Source organism: Passer domesticus, chromosome 3 (assembly GCF_036417665.1).
Source record: "Passer domesticus isolate bPasDom1 chromosome 3, bPasDom1.hap1, whole genome shotgun sequence".
Classification (NCBI taxonomy): Eukaryota; Metazoa; Chordata; class Aves; order Passeriformes; family Passeridae; genus Passer; species Passer domesticus.
Window position 1 is genome coordinate 81,738,668 of NC_087476.1, and position 17,456 is coordinate 81,756,123.

The window sequence follows — 17,456 nt, forward strand, 5'->3', positions numbered from 1 at the left end:
AAATCAAAACCAACCAAAACATTCCAAAAACCCAACAAAATAGTTTACAACCTGCCAAAACTGATCAAAACATTCTGAAAAGATGCCAAAATACTAGAAAACCAGTCAGAAGTGATCGAAACTTTCAATAACTTGCCAAAACATAATCAAAACAAATGAAAGCAAACCAAAACATTCCAAATACCCGCCAAAATATTTTAAAACCCGCCAAAAGGAACCCAAACGTTCCACAACCTGCCAAGACAATAAAAACAACACAAGAGAAAACAAAACATTCTAAAACACCACCAAAACATTCCGAAAACCCGCCAAAAGATCATCAAAACAAATCAAAACAAACCAAACAATAGGAGGAACACGGCAACATATTGGCAAGCAAGAGACGGAGAGCGCGGCACCACGGCACCTTCTAGGAGGCCAAGAAAGAAGCCGCACAACACCGCACTGTGTCAGCAACTTTCAAACTGCTAGAAGCTAGTGGCTTGCCACTGGCCTGCCTCTTCAATTGCCATTAGCATTCCAATGGAAGCTATTCTTGGACAACTTTGCTCTGCTTGCTTCCAGTTCTGCCCCAGCCTACCATAGATAACCTTGCTCTTCCCCTGAGGTTCTGAGATGCCAAGAACTTGTCAACTTCAAAGGGCGGGCCGGGCTACATCTACTCAGCTGCCACAGTTTCTCCTTGCTAGACCTAGTGGGAAAGCATTTTGCTGAGATGCAGAAGGCAAGAAACGCAGAATACGGAGACGCGGAGCTGTCCCAAGTGCCGCTGCCAGCCGTCTTTCCGCAGAAGGAGCGCCCCGGAGCGCACCGCAACCGGCACCGTCGTCTCTGCGCAAAGAGCCAAAATATTTTCAAACCCGCCAAAACTCATCCAAAAATATTTTCAAACCTGCCAAAATAGAAAACCAGACAGAAGTGATCAATACATTCGAAAAAACCTGACAAAACATGATAAAGCCCACCAAAGCTAATCCAAACACACCAAAAACTGGGCTAAACAGAATCAAAACAAGTCAAAACCTTCTAAAAACCCGCCAAAATATTTCAAAACCCGTCAAAACTAATCAAAACATTCCAAATACCCGCCAAAACATTCCAAATACCCGCCAAAATATTTTAAAACCCGCCAAAAGGAATCCAAACATTCCAAAACCTGCCAACACAATAAAAACAACTCAAGAGAATACAAAACATTCTAAAACCCAACCAAAACATTCCGAAAACCCGCCAAAACATCATAAAAACAAATCAAAACCAACCAAAAAATTCCGAAAACCCGCCAAAATAATTTAGACCCGCAAAACTCATCAAAACGTTCTGAAAAAATGCCAAAACATTAGAAAACCAGCCAGAACTGATCAAAACATTCAAAAAACTTGGCAAAACATCATAAAAACAAATCAAAACCAACCAAAACATTCCAAAAACCCAACAAAATAGTTTACAACCTGCCAAAACTGATCAAAACATTCTGAAAAGATGCCAAAATACTAGAAAACCAGTCAGAAGTGATCGAAACTTTCAATAACTTGCCAAAACATAATCAAAACAAATGAAAGCAAACCAAAACATTCCAAATACCCGCCAAAATATTTTAAAACCCGCCAAAACTAATCCAAACGTTCCACAACCTGCCAAGACAATAAAAACAACACAAGAGAAAACAAAACATTCTAAAACACCACCAAAACATTCCGAAAACCCGCCAAAAGATCATCAAAACAAATCAAAACAAACCAAACAATAGGAGGAACACGGCAACATATTGGCAAGCAAGAGACGGAGAGCGCGGCACCACGGCACCTTCTAGGAGGCCAAGAAAGAAGCCGCACAACACCGCACTGTGTCAGCAACTTTCAAACTGCTAGAAGCTAGTGGCTTGCCACTGGCCTGCCTCTTCAATTGCCATTAGCATTCCAATGGAAGCTATTCTTGGACAACTTTGCTCTGCTTGCTGCTAGTTCTGCCCCAGCCTACCATAGATAACCTTGCTCTTCCCTTGAGGCTCTGAGATGCCAAGAACTTGTCAACTTCAAAGGGCGGGCCGGGCTACATCTACTCAGCTGCCACAGTTTCTCCTTGCTAGACCTAGTGGGAAAGCATTTTGCTGAGATGCAGAAGGCAAGAAACGCAGAATACGGAGACGCGGAGCTGTCCCAAGTGCCGCTGCCAGGCATCTTTCCGCAGAAGGAGCGCCCCGCAGCGCACCGCAACCGGCACCGTCGTCTCTGCGCAAAGAGCCAAAATATTTTCAAACCCGCCAAAACTAATCCAAAAATATTTTCAAACCCGCCAAAATAGAAAACCAGACAGAAGTGATCAATACATTCGAAAAAACCTGACAAAACCTGATAAAGCCCACCAAAGCTAATCCAAACACACCAAAAACTGGGCTAAACAGAATCAAAACAAGTCAAAACCTTCTAAAAACCCGCCAAAATATTTCAAAACCTGTCAAAACTAATCAAAACATTCCGAATACCCGCCAAAACATTCCAAATACCCGCCAAAATATTTTAAAACCCGCCAAAAGGAATCCAAACATTCCAAAACCTGCCAACACAATAAAAACAACTCAAGAGAATACAAAACATTCTAAAACCCAACCAAAACATTCCGAAAACCCGCCAAAACATCATAAAAACAAATCAAAACCAACCAAAAAATTCCGAAAACCCGCCAAAATAATTTAGACCCAAAAAACTCATCAAAACATTCTGAAAAAATGCCAAAACATTAGAAAACCAGCCAGAACTGATCAAAACATTCAAAAAACTTGGCAAAACATCATAAAAACAAATCAAAACCAACCAAAACATTCCAAAAACCCAACAAAATAGTTTACAACCTGCCAAAACTGATCAAAACATTCTGAAAAGATGCCAAAATACTAGAAAACCAGTCAGAAGTGATCGAAACTTTCAATAACTTGCCAAAACATAATCAAAACAAATGAAAGCAAACCAAAACATTCCAAATACCCGCCAAAATATTTTAAAACCCGCCAAAACTAATCCAAACGTTCCACAACCTGCCAAGACAATAAAAACAACACAAGAGAAAACAAAACATTCTAAAACACCACCAAAACATTCCGAAAACCCGCCAAAAGATCATAAAAACAATTCAAAACCAACCAAAAAATAAGAGGAACACGGCAACATATTGGCAAGCAAGAGACGGAGAGCGCGGCACCACGGCACCTTCTAGGAGGCCAAGAAAGAAGCCGCACAACACCTGCACTGTGTCTGCAACTTTCAAACTGCTAGAAGCTAGTGGCTTGCCACTGGCCTGCCTCTTCAATTGCCATTAGCATTCCAATGGAAGCTATTCTTGGACAACTTTGCTCTGCTTGCTGCTAGTTCTGCCCCAGCCTACCATAGATAACCTTGCTCTTCCCTTGAGGCTCTGAGATGCCAAGAACTTGTCAACTTCAAAGGGCGGGCCGGGCTACATCTACTCAGCTGCCACAGTTTCTCCTTGCTAGACCTAGTGGGAAAGCATTTTGCTGAGATGCAGAAGGCAAGAAACGCAGAATACGGAGACGCGGAGCTGTCCCAAGTGCCGCTGCCAGGCATCTTTCCGCAGAAGGAGCGCCCCGCAGCGCACCGCAACCGGCACCGTCGTCTCTGCGCAAAGAGCCAAAATATTTTCAAACCCGCCAAAACTAATCCAAAAATATTTTCAAACCCGCCAAAATAGAAAACCAGACAGAAGTGATCAATACATTCGAAAAAACCTGACAAAACCTGATAAAGCCCACCAAAGCTAATCCAAACACACCAAAAACTGGGCTAAACAGAATCAAAACAAGTCAAAACCTTCTAAAAACCCGCCAAAATATTTCAAAACCCGTCAAAACTAATCAAAACATTCCGAATACCCGCCAAAACATTCCAAATACCCGCCAAAATATTTTAAAACCCGCCAAAAGGAATCCAAACATTCCAAAACCTGCCAACACAATAAAAACAACTCAAGAGAATACAAAACATTCTAAAACCCAACCAAAACATTCCGAAAACCCGCCAAAACATCATAAAAACAAATCAAAACCAACCAAAAAATTCCGAAAACCCGCCAAAATAATTTAGACCCAAAAAACTCATCAAAACATTCTGAAAAAATGCCAAAACATTAGAAAACCAGCCAGAACTGATCAAAACATTCAAAAAACTTGGCAAAACATCATAAAAACAAATCAAAACCAACCAAAACATTCCAAAAACCTGACAAAATAGTTTACAACCTGCCAAAACTGATCAAAACATTCTGAAAAGATGCCAAAATACTAGAAAACCAGTCAGAAGTGATCGAAACTTTCAATAACTTGCCAAAACATAATCAAAACAAATGAAAGCAAACCAAAACATTCCAAATACCCGCCAAAATATTTTAAAACCCGCCAAAACTAATCCAAACGTTCCACAACCTGCCAAGACAATAAAAACAACACAAGAGAAAACAAAACATTCTAAAACACCACCAAAACATTCCGAAAACCCGCCAAAAGATCATAAAAACAAATCAAAACAAACCAAACAATAGGAGGAACACGGCAACATATTGGCAAGCAAGAGACGGAGAGCGCGGCACCACGGCACCTTCTAGGAGGCCAAGAAAGAAGCCGCACAACACCTGCACTGTGTCTGCAACTTTCAAACTGCTAGAAGCTAGTGGCTTGCCACTGGCCTGCCTCTTCAATTGCCATTAGCATTCCAATGGAAGCTATTCTTGGACAACTTTGCTCTGCTTGCTGCTAGTTCTGCCCCAGCCTACCATAGATAACCTTGCTCTTCCCTTGAGGCTCTGAGATGCCAAGAACTTGTCAACTTCAAAGGGTGGGCCGGGCTACATCTACTCAGCTGCCACAGTTCCTCCTTGCTAGACCTAGTGGGAAAGCATTTTGCTGAGATGCAGAAGGCAAGAAACGCAGAATACAGAGACGCGGAGCTGTCCCAAGTGCCGCTGCCAGGCGTCTTTCCGCAGAAGGAGCGCCCCGCAGCGCACCGCAACCGGCACCGTCGTCTCTGCGCAAAGAGCCAAAATATTTTCAAACCCGCCAAAACTAATCCAAAAATATTTTCAAACCCACCAAAATAGAAAACCAGACAGAAGTGATCAATACATTCGAAAAAACCTGACAAAACCTGATAAAGCCCACCAAAGCTAATCCAAACACACCAAAAACTGGGCTAAACAGAATCAAAAGAAGTCAAAACCTTCTAAAAACCCGCCAAAATATTTCAAAACCCGTCAAAACTAATCAAAACATTCCGAATACCCGCCAAAACATTCCAAATACCCGCCAAAATATTTTAAAACCCGCCAAAATGAATCCAAACATTCCAAAACCTGCCAACACAATAAAAACAACTCAAGAGAATACAAAACATTCTAAAACCCAACCAAAACATTCCGAAAACCTGCCAAAATGATTTAGACCCGCAAAACTCATCAAAACATTCTGAAAATATGCCAAAACATTAGAAAACCAGCCAGAACTGATCAAAACATTCAAAAAACTTGGCAAAACATCATAAAAACAAATCAAAACCAACCAAAACATTCCAAAAACCTGACAAAATAGTTTACAACCTGCTAAAACTGATCAAAACATTCTGAAAAGATGCCAAAATACTAGAAAACCAGTCAGAAGTGATCGAAACTTTCAATAACTTGCCAAAACATAATCAAAACAAATGAAAGCAAACCAAAACATTCCAAATACCCGCCAAAATATTTTAAAACCCGCCAAATCGAATCCAAACATTCCAAAACCTTCCAAGACAATAAAAACAACACAAGAGAAAACAAAACATTCTAAAACACCACCAAAACATTCCGAAAACCCGCCAAAACATCATCAAAACAAATCAAAACAAACCAAACAATAGGAGGAACATGGCAACATATTGGCAAGCAAGAGACGGAGAGCGCGGCACCACGGCACCTTCTAGGAGGCCAAGAAAGAAGCCGCACAACACCGCACTGTGTCAGCAACTTTCAAACTGCTAGAAGATAGTGGCTTGCCACTGGCCTGCCTCTTCAATTGCCATTAGCATTCCAATGGAAGCTATTCTTGGACAACTTTGCTCTGCTTGCTTCCAGTTCTGCCCCAGCCTACCATAGATAACCTTGCTCTTCCCCTGAGGTTCTGAGATGCCAAGAACTTTTCAACTTCAAAGGGTGGGCCGGGCTACATCTACTCAGCTGCCACAGTTTCTCCTTGCTAGACCTAGTGGGAAAGCATTTTGCTGAGATGCAGAAGGCAAGAAACGCAGAATACGGAGACGCGGAGCTGTCCCAAGTGCCGCTGCCAGGCGTCTTTCCGCAGAAGGAGCGCCCCGGAGCGCACCGCAACCGGCACCGTCGTCTCTGCGCAAAGAGCCAAAATATTTTCAAACCCGCCAAAACTAATCCAAAAATATTTTCAAACCCACCAAAATAGAAAACCAGACAGAAGTGATCAATACATTCGAAAAAACCTGACAAAACCTGATAAAGCCCACCAAAGCTAATCCAAACACACCAAAAACTGGGCTAAACAGAATCAAAACAAGTCAAAACCTTCTAAAAACCCGCCAAAATATTTCAAAACCCGTCAAAACTAATCAAAACATTCCGAATACCCGCCAAAACATTCCAAATACCCGCCAAAATATTTTAAAACCCGCCAAAATGAATCCAAACATTCCAAAACCTGCCAACACAATAAAAACAACTCAAGAGAATACAAAACATTCTAAAACCCAACCAAAACATTCCGAAAACCCGCCAAAACATCATAAAAACAAATCAAAACCAACCAAAATATTCCGAAAACCCGCCAAAATGATTTAGACCCACAAAACTCATCAAAACATTCTGAAAATATGCCAAAACATTAGAAAACCAGCCAGAACTGATCAAAACATTCAAAAAACTTGGCAAAACATCATAAAAACAAATCAAAACCAACCAAAACATTCCAAAAACCTGACAAAATAGTTTACAACCTGCTAAAACTGATCAAAACATTCTGAAAAGATGCCAAAATACTAGAAAACCAGTCAGAAGTGATCGAAACTTTCAATAACTTGCCAAAACATAATCAAAACAAATGAAAGCAAACCAAAACATTCCAAATACCCGCCAAAATATTTTAAAACCCGCCAAAAGGAACCCAAACATTCCAAAACCTGCCAAGACAATAAAAACAACACAAGAGAAAACAAAACATTCTAAAACACCACCAAAACATTCCGAAAACCCGCCAAAAGATCATCAAAACAAATCAAAACAAACCAAACAATAGGAGGAACACGGCAACATATTGGCAAGCAAGAGACGGAGAGCGCGGCACCACGGCACCTTCTAGGAGGCCAAGAAGGAAGCCGCACAACACCTGCACTGTGTCAGCAACTTTCCAACTGCTAGAAGATAGTGGCTTGCCACTGGCCTGCCTCTTCAATTGCCATTAGCATTCCAATGGAAGCTATTCTTGGACAACTTTGCTCTGCTTGCTGCTAGTTCTGCCCCAGCCTACCATAGAAAACCTTGCTCTTCCCTTGAGGTTCTGAGATGCCAAGAACTTGTCAACTTCAAAGGGCGGGCCGGGCTACATCTACTCAGCTGCCACAGTTTCTCCTTGCTAGACCTAGTGGGAAAGCATTTTGCTGAGATGCAGAAGGCAAGAAACGCAGAATACGGAGACGCGGAGCTGTCCCAAGTGCCGCTGCCAGGCGTCTTTCCGCAGAAGGAGCGCCCCGGAGCGCACCGCAACCGGCACCGTCGTCTCTGCGCAAAGAGCCAAAATATTTTCAAACCCGCCAAAACTAATCCAAAAATATTTTCAAACCCGCCAAAATAGAAAACCAGACAGAAGTGATCAATACATTCGAAAAAACCTGACAAAACCTGATAAAGCCCACCAAAGCTAATCCAAACACACCAAAAACTGGGCTAAACAGAATCAAAACCTTCTCCAAACCCGCCAAAATATTTCAAAACCCGTCAAAACTAATCAAAACATTCCGAATACCCGCCAAAACATTCCAAATACCCGCCAAAATATTTTAAAACCCGCCAAAAGCAATCCAAACATTCCAAAACCTGCCAACAGAATAAAAACAACTCAAGAGAATACAAAACATTCTAAAACCCAACCAAAACATTCCGAAAACCCGCCAAAACATCATAAAAACAAATCAAAACCAACCAAAATATTCCGAAAACCCGCCAAAATAATTTAGACCCACAAAACTCATCAAAACATTCTTAAAAAATGCCAAAACATTAGAAAACCAGCCAGAACTGATCAAAACATTCAAAAAACTTGGCAAAACATCATAAAAACAAATCAAAACCAACCAAAACATTCCAAAAACCTGACAAAATAGTTTACAACCTGACAAAACTGATCAAAACATTCTGAAAAGATGCCAAAATACTAGAAAACCAGTCTGAAGTGATCAAAACTTTCAATAACTTGCCAAAACATAATCAAAACAAATGAAAGCAAACCAAAACATTCCAAATACCCGCCAAAATATTTTAAAACCCGCCAAAACTAATCCAAACGTTCCACAACCTGCCAAGACAATAAAAACAACACAAGAGAAAACAAAACATTCTAAAACACCACCAAAACATTCCGAAAACCCGCCAAAAGATCATCAAAACAAATCAAAACAAACCAAACAATAGGAGGAACACGGCAATATATTGGCAAGCAAGAGACGGAGAGCGCGGCACCACGGCACCTTCTAGGAGGCCAAGAAAGAAGCCGCACAACACCGCACTGTGTCAGCAACTTTCAAACTGCTAGAAGATAGTGGCTTGCCACTGGCCTGCCTCTTCAATTGCCATTAGCATTCCAATGGAAGCTATTCTTGGACAACTTTGCTCTGCTTGCTGCTAGTTCTGCCCCAGCCTACCATAGATAACCTTGCTCTTCCCTTGAGGCTCTGAGATGCCAAGAACTTGTCAACTTCAAAGGGCGGGCCGGGCTACATCTACTCAGCTGCCACAGTTTCTCCTTGCTAGACCTAGTGGGAAAGCATTTTGCTGAGATGCAGAAGGCAAGAAACGCACAATACGGAGACGCGGAGCTGTCCCAAGTGCCGCTGCCAGGCGTCTTTCCGCAGAAGGAGCGCCCCGCAGCGCACCGCAACCGGCACCGTCGTCTCTGCGCAAAGAGCCAAAATATTTTCAAACCCGCCAAAACTCATCCAAAAATATTTTCAAACCCGCCAAAATAGAAAACCAGACAGAAGTGATCAATACATTCGAAAAAACCTGACAAAACATGATAAAGCCCACCAAAGCTAATCCAAACACACCAAAAACTGGGCTAAACAGAATCAAAACCTTCTCAAAATCCGCCAAAATATTTCAAAACCCGTCAAAACTAATCAAAACCTTCCGAATACCCGTTAAAAAACATTCCAAATACCCACCAAAATATTTTAAAACCCGCCAAAAGCAATCCAAACATTCCAAAACCTGCCAAGACAATAAAAACAACTCAAGAGAATACAAAACATTCTAAAACCCAACCAAAACATTCTGAAAACCCGCCAAAACATCATAAAAACAAATCAAAACCAACCAAAATATTCCGAAAACCCGCCAAAATAATTTAGACCCACAAAACTCATCAAAACGTTCTGAAAAAATGCCAAAACATTAGAAAACCAGCCAGAACTGATCAAAACATTCAAAAAACTTGGCAAAACATCATAAAAACAAATCAAAACCAACCAAAACATTCCAAAAACCTGACAAAATAGTTTACAACCTGCCAAAACTGATCAAAACATTCTGAAAAGATGCCAAAATACTAGAAAACCAGTCAGAAGTGATCAAAACTTTCAATAACTTGCCAAAACATAATCAAAACAAATGAAAGCAAACCAAAACATTCCAAATACCCGCCAAAAGATTTTAAAACCCGCCAAAACTAATCCAAACGTTCCAAAACCTTCCAAGACAATAAAAACAACACAAGAGAAAACAAAACATTCTAAAACACCACCAAAACATTCCGAAAACCTGCCAAAACATCATAAAAACAAATCAAAACAAACTAAACAATAGGAGGAACACGGCAACATATTGGCAAGCAAGAGACGGAGAGTGCGGCACCTTCTAGGAGGCCAAGAAGGAAGCCGCACAACACCTGCACTGTGTCTGCAACTTTCAAACTGCTAGAAGCTAGTGGCTTGCCACTGGCCTGCCTCTTCAATTGCCATTAGCATTCCAATGGAAGCTATTCTTGGACAACTTTGCTCTGCTTGCTGCTAGTTCTGCCCCAGCCTACCATAGATAACCTTGCTCTTCCCTTGAGACTCTGAGATGCCAAGAACTTGTCAACTTCAAAGGGCGGGCCGGGCTACATCTACTCAGCTGCCACAGTTTCTCCTTGCTAGACCTAGTGGGAAAGCATTTTGCTGAGATGCAGAAGGCAAGAAACGCAGAATACGGAGACGCGGAGCTGTCCCAAGTGCCGCTGCCAGGCGTCTTTCCGCAGAAGGAGCGCCCCGGAGCGCACCGCAACCGGCACCGTCGTCTCTACGCAAAGAGCCAAAATATTTTCAAACCCGCCAAAACTAATCCAAAAATATTTTCAAACCCGCCAAAATAGAAAACCAGACAGAAGTGATCAATACATTCGAAAAAACCTGACAAAACATCATAAAGCCCACCAAAGCTAATCCAAACACACCAAAAACTGGGCTAAACAGAATCAAAACCTTCTCCAAACCCGCCAAAATATTTCAAAACCCGTCAAAACTAATCAAAACATTCCGAATACCCGCCAAAACATTCCAAATACCCGCCAAAATATTTTAAAACCCGCCAAAAGCAATCCAAACATTCCAAAACCTGCCAACAGAATAAAAACAACTCAAGAGAATACAAAACATTCTAAAACCCAACCAAAACATTCCGAAAACCCGCCAAAACATCATAAAAACAAATCAAAACCAACCAAAATATTCCGAAAACCCGCCAAAATAATTTAGACCCACAAAACTCATCAAAACATTCTTAAAAAATGCCAAAACATTAGAAAACCAGCCAGAACTGATCAAAACATTCAAAAAACTTGGCAAAACATCATAAAAACAAATCAAAACCAACCAAAACATTCCAAAAACCTGACAAAATAGTTTACAACCTGACAAAACTGATCAAAACATTCTGAAAAGATGCCAAAATACTAGAAAACCAGTCTGAAGTGATCAAAACTTTCAATAACTTGCCAAAACATAATCAAAACAAATGAAAGCAAACCAAAACATTCCAAATACCCGCCAAAATATTTTAAAACCCGCCAAAACTAATCCAAACGTTCCACAACCTGCCAAGACAATAAAAACAACACAAGAGAAAACAAAACATTCTAAAACACCACCAAAACATTCCGAAAACCCGCCAAAAGATCATCAAAACAAATCAAAACAAACCAAACAATAGGAGGAACACGGCAATATATTGGCAAGCAAGAGACGGAGAGCGCGGCACCACGGCACCTTCTAGGAGGCCAAGAAAGAAGCCGCACAACACCGCACTGTGTCAGCAACTTTCAAACTGCTAGAAGATAGTGGCTTGCCACTGGCCTGCCTCTTCAATTGCCATTAGCATTCCAATGGAAGCTATTCTTGGACAACTTTGCTCTGCTTGCTGCTAGTTCTGCCCCAGCCTACCATAGATAACCTTGCTCTTCCCTTGAGGCTCTGAGATGCCAAGAACTTGTCAACTTCAAAGGGCGGGCCGGGCTACATCTACTCAGCTGCCACAGTTTCTCCTTGCTAGACCTAGTGGGAAAGCATTTTGCTGAGATGCAGAAGGCAAGAAACGCACAATACGGAGACGCGGAGCTGTCCCAAGTGCCGCTGCCAGGCGTCTTTCCGCAGAAGGAGCGCCCCGCAGCGCACCGCAACCGGCACCGTCGTCTCTGCGCAAAGAGCCAAAATATTTTCAAACCCGCCAAAACTCATCCAAAAATATTTTCAAACCCGCCAAAATAGAAAACCAGACAGAAGTGATCAATACATTCGAAAAAACCTGACAAAACATGATAAAGCCCACCAAAGCTAATCCAAACACACCAAAAACTGGGCTAAACAGAATCAAAACCTTCTCAAAATCCGCCAAAATATTTCAAAACCCGTCAAAACTAATCAAAACCTTCCGAATACCCGTTAAAAAACATTCCAAATACCCACCAAAATATTTTCAAACCCGCCAAAAGCAATCCAAACATTCCAAAACCTGCCAAGACAATAAAAACAACTCAAGAGAATACAAAACATTCTAAAACCCAACCAAAACATTCTGAAAACCCGCCAAAACATCATAAAAACAAATCAAAACCAACCAAAATATTCCGAAAACCCGCCAAAATAATTTAGACCCACAAAACTCATCAAAACGTTCTGAAAAAATGCCAAAACATTAGAAAACCAGCCAGAACTGATCAAAACATTCAAAAAACTTGGCAAAACATCATAAAAACAAATCAAAACCAACCAAAACATTCCAAAAACCTGACAAAATAGTTTACAACCTGCCAAAACTGATCAAAACATTCTGAAAAGATGCCAAAATACTAGAAAACCAGTCAGAAGTGATCAAAACTTTCAATAACTTGCCAAAACATAATCAAAACAAATGAAAGCAAACCAAAACATTCCAAATACCCGCCAAAAGATTTTAAAACCCGCCAAAACTAATCCAAACGTTCCAAAACCTTCCAAGACAATAAAAACAACACAAGAGAAAACAAAACATTCTAAAACACCACCAAAACATTCCGAAAACCTGCCAAAACATCATAAAAACAAATCAAAACAAACTAAACAATAGGAGGAACACGGCAACATATTGGCAAGCAAGAGACGGAGAGTGCGGCACCTTCTAGGAGGCCAAGAAGGAAGCCGCACAACACCTGCACTGTGTCTGCAACTTTCAAACTGCTAGAAGCTAGTGGCTTGCCACTGGCCTGCCTCTTCAATTGCCATTAGCATTCCAATGGAAGCTATTCTTGGACAACTTTGCTCTGCTTGCTGCTAGTTCTGCCCCAGCCTACCATAGATAACCTTGCTCTTCCCTTGAGACTCTGAGATGCCAAGAACTTGTCAACTTCAAAGGGCGGGCCGGGCTACATCTACTCAGCTGCCACAGTTTCTCCTTGCTAGACCTAGTGGGAAAGCATTTTGCTGAGATGCAGAAGGCAAGAAACGCAGAATACGGAGACGCGGAGCTGTCCCAAGTGCCGCTGCCAGGCGTCTTTCCGCAGAAGGAGCGCCCCGGAGCGCACCGCAACCGGCACCGTCGTCTCTACGCAAAGAGCCAAAATATTTTCAAACCCGCCAAAACTAATCCAAAAATATTTTCAAACCCGCCAAAATAGAAAACCAGACAGAAGTGATCAATACATTCGAAAAAACCTGACAAAACCTGATAAAGCCCACCAAAGCTAATCCAAACACAACAAAATCTGGGCTAAACAGAATCAAAACAAGTCAAAACCTTCTAAAAACCGGCCAAAATATTTCAAAACCCGTCAAAACTAATCAAAACATTCCGAATACCCGCCAAAACATTCCAAATACCCGCCAAAATATTTTAAAACCCGCCAAAAGGAATCCAAACATTCCAAAACCTGCCAACACAATAAAAACAACTCAAGAGAATACAAAACATTCTAAAACCCAACCAAAACATTCCGAAAACCCGCCAAAACATCATAAAAACAAATCAAAACCAACCAAAAAATTCCGAAAACCCGCCAAAATAATTTAGACCCACAAAACTCATCAAAACGTTCTGAAAAAATGCCAAAACATTAGAAAACCAGCCAGAACTGATCAAAACATTCAAAAAACTTGGCAAAACATCATAAAAACAAATCAAAACCAACCAAAACATTCCAAAAACCCAACAAAATAGTTTACACCCTGCCAAAACTGATCAAAACATTCTGAAAAGATGCCAAAATACTAGAAAACCAGTCAGAAGTGATCGAAACTTTCAATAACTTGCCAAAACATAATCAAAACAAATGAAAGCAAACCAAAACATTCCAAATACCCGCCAAAATATTTTAAAACCCACCAAAAGGAACCCAAACGTTCCAAAACCTGCCAAGACAATAAAAACAACACAAGAGAAAACAAAACATTCTAAAACACCACCAAAACATTCCGAAAACCCGCCAAAAGATCATCAAAACAAATCAAAACAAACCAAACAATAGGAGGAACACGGCAACATATTGGCAAGCAAGAGACGGAGAGCGCGGCACCACGGCACCTTCTAGGAGGCCAAGAAGGAAGCCGCACAACACCTGCACTGTGTCAGCAACTTTCCAACTGCTAGAAGCTAGTGGCTTGCCACTGGCCTGCCTCTTCAATTGCCATTAGCATTCCAATGGAAGCTATTCTTGGACAACTTTGCTCTGCTTGCTGCTAGTTCTGCCCCAGCCTACCATAGAAAACCTTGCTCTTCCCTTGAGGTTCTGAGATGCCAAGAACTTGTCAACTTCAAAGGGCGGGCCGGGCTACATCTACTCAGCTGCCACAGTTTCTCCTTGCTAGACCTAGTGGGAAAGCATTTTGCTGAGATGCAGAAGGCAAGAAACGCACAATACGGAGACGCGGAGCTGTCCCAAGTGCCGCTGCCAGGCGTCTTTCCGCAGAAGGAGCGCCCCGCAGCGCACCGCAACCGGCACCGTCGTCTCTGCGCAAAGAGCCAAAATATTTTCAAACCCGCCAAAACTAATCCAAAAATATTTTCAAACCCGCCAAAATAGAAAACCAGACAGAAGTGATCAATACATTCGAAAAAACCTGACAAAACATGATAAAGCCCACCAAAGCTAATCCAAACACACCAAAAACTGGGCTAAACAGAATCAAAACCTTCTCAAAATCCGCCAAAATATTTCAAAACCCGTCAAAACTAATCAAAACATTCCGAATACCCGCCAAAACATTCCAAATACCCGCCAAAAGATTTTAAAACCCGCCAAAAGCAATCCAAACATTCCAAAACCTGCCAAGACAATAAAAACAACTCAAGAGAATACAAAACATTCTAAAACCCAACCAAAACATTCTGAAAACCCGCCAAAACATCATAAAAACAAATCAAAACCAACCAAAATATTCCGAAAACCCGCCAAAATAATTTAGACCCACAAAACTCATCAAAACATTCTTAAAAAATGCCAAAACATTAGAAAACCAGCCAGAACTGATCAAAACATTCAAAAAACTTGGCAAAACATCATAAAAACAAATCAAAACCAACCAAAACATTCCAAAAACCTGACAAAATAATTTACAACCTGACAAAACTGATCAAAACATTCTGAAAAGATCCCAAAATACTAGAAAACCAGTCTGAAGTGATCGAAACTTTCAATAACTTGCCAAAACATAATCAAAACAAATGAAAGCAAACCAAAACATTCCAAATACCCGCCAAAATATTTTAAAACCCGCCAAAACTAATCCAAACGTTCCACAACCTGCCAAGACAATAAAAACAACACAAGAGAAAACAAAACATTCTAAAACACCACCAAAACATTCCGAAAACCCGCCAAAAGATCATCAAAACAAATCAAAACAAACCAAACAATAGGAGGAACACGGCAACATATTGGCAAGCAAGAGACGGAGAGCGCGGCACCACGGCACCTTCTAGGAGGCCAAGAAGGAAGCCGCACAACACCTGCACTGTGTCAGCAACTTTCCAACTGCTAGAAGATAGTGGCTTGCCACTGGCCTGCCTCTTCAATTGCCATTAGCATTCCAATGGAAGCTATTCTTGGACAACTTTGCTCTGCTTGCTGCTAGTTCTGCCCCAGCCTACCATAGATAACCTTGCTCTTCCCTTGAGGCTCTGAGATGCCAAGAACTTGTCAACTTCAAAGGGCGGGCCGGGCTACATCTACTCAGCTGCCACAGTTTCTCCTTGCTAGACCTAGTGGGAAAGCATTTTGCTGAGATGCAGAAGGCAAGAAACGCACAATACGGAGACGCGGAGCTGTCCCAAGTGCCGCTGCCAGGCGTCTTTCCGCAGAAGGAGCGCCCCGCAGCGCACCGCAACCGGCACCGTCGTCTCTGCGCAAAGAGCCAAAATATTTTCAAACCCGCCAAAACTCATCCAAAAATATTTTCAAACCCGCCAAAATAGAAAACCAGACAGAAGTGATCAATACATTCGAAAAAACCTGACAAAACATGATAAAGCCCACCAAAGCTAATCCAAACACACCAAAAACTGGGCTAAACAGAATCAAAACCTTCTCAAAATCCGCCAAAATATTTCAAAACCCGTCAAAACTAATCAAAACCTTCCGAATACCCGTTAAAAAACATTCCAAATACCCACCAAAATATTTTAAAACCCGCCAAAAGGAATCCAAACATTCCAAAACATGCCAAGACAATAAAAACAACTCAAGAGAATACAAAACATTCTAAAACCCAACCAAAACATTCTGAAAACCCGCCAAAACATCATAAAAACAAATCAAAACCAACCAAAATATTCCGAAAACCCGCCAAAATAATTTAGACCCACAAAACTCATCAAAACGTTCTGAAAAAATGCCAAAACATTAGAAAACCAGCCAGAACTGATCAAAACATTCAAAAAACTTGGCAAAACATCATAAAAACAAATCAAAACCAACCAAAACATTCCAAAAACCTGACAAAATAGTTTACAACCTGCCAAAACTGATCAAAACATTCTGAAAAGATGCCAAAATACTAGAAAACCAGTCAGAAGTGATCAAAACTTTCAATAACTTGCCAAAACATAATCAAAACAAATGAAAGCAAACCAAAACATTCCAAATACCCGCCAAAATATTTTAAAACCCGCCAAAACTAATCCAAACGTTCCAAAACCTTCCAAGACAATAAAAACAACACAAGAGAAAACAAAACATTCTAAAACACCACCAAAACATTCCGAAAACCTGCCAAAACATCATAAAAACAAATCAAAACAAACTAAACAATAGGAGGAACACGGCAACATATTGGCAAGCAAGAGACGGAGAGTGCGGCACCTTCTAGGAGGCCAAGAAGGAAGCCGCACAACACCTGCACTGTGTCTGCAACTTTCAAACTGCTAGAAGCTAGTGGCTTGCCACTGGCCTGCCTCTTCAATTGCCATTAGCATTCCAATGGAAGCTATTCTTGGACAACTTTGCTCTGCTTGCTGCTAGTTCTGCCCCAGCCTACCATAGATAACCTTGCTCTTCCCTTGAGACTCTGAGATGCCAAGAACTTGTCAACTTCAAAGGGCGGGCCGGGCTACATCTACTCAGCTGCCACAGTTTCTCCTTGCTAGACCTAGTGGGAAAGCATTTTGCTGAGATGCAGAAGGCAAGAAACGCAGAATACGGAGACGCGGAGCTGTCCCAAGTGCCGCTGCCAGGC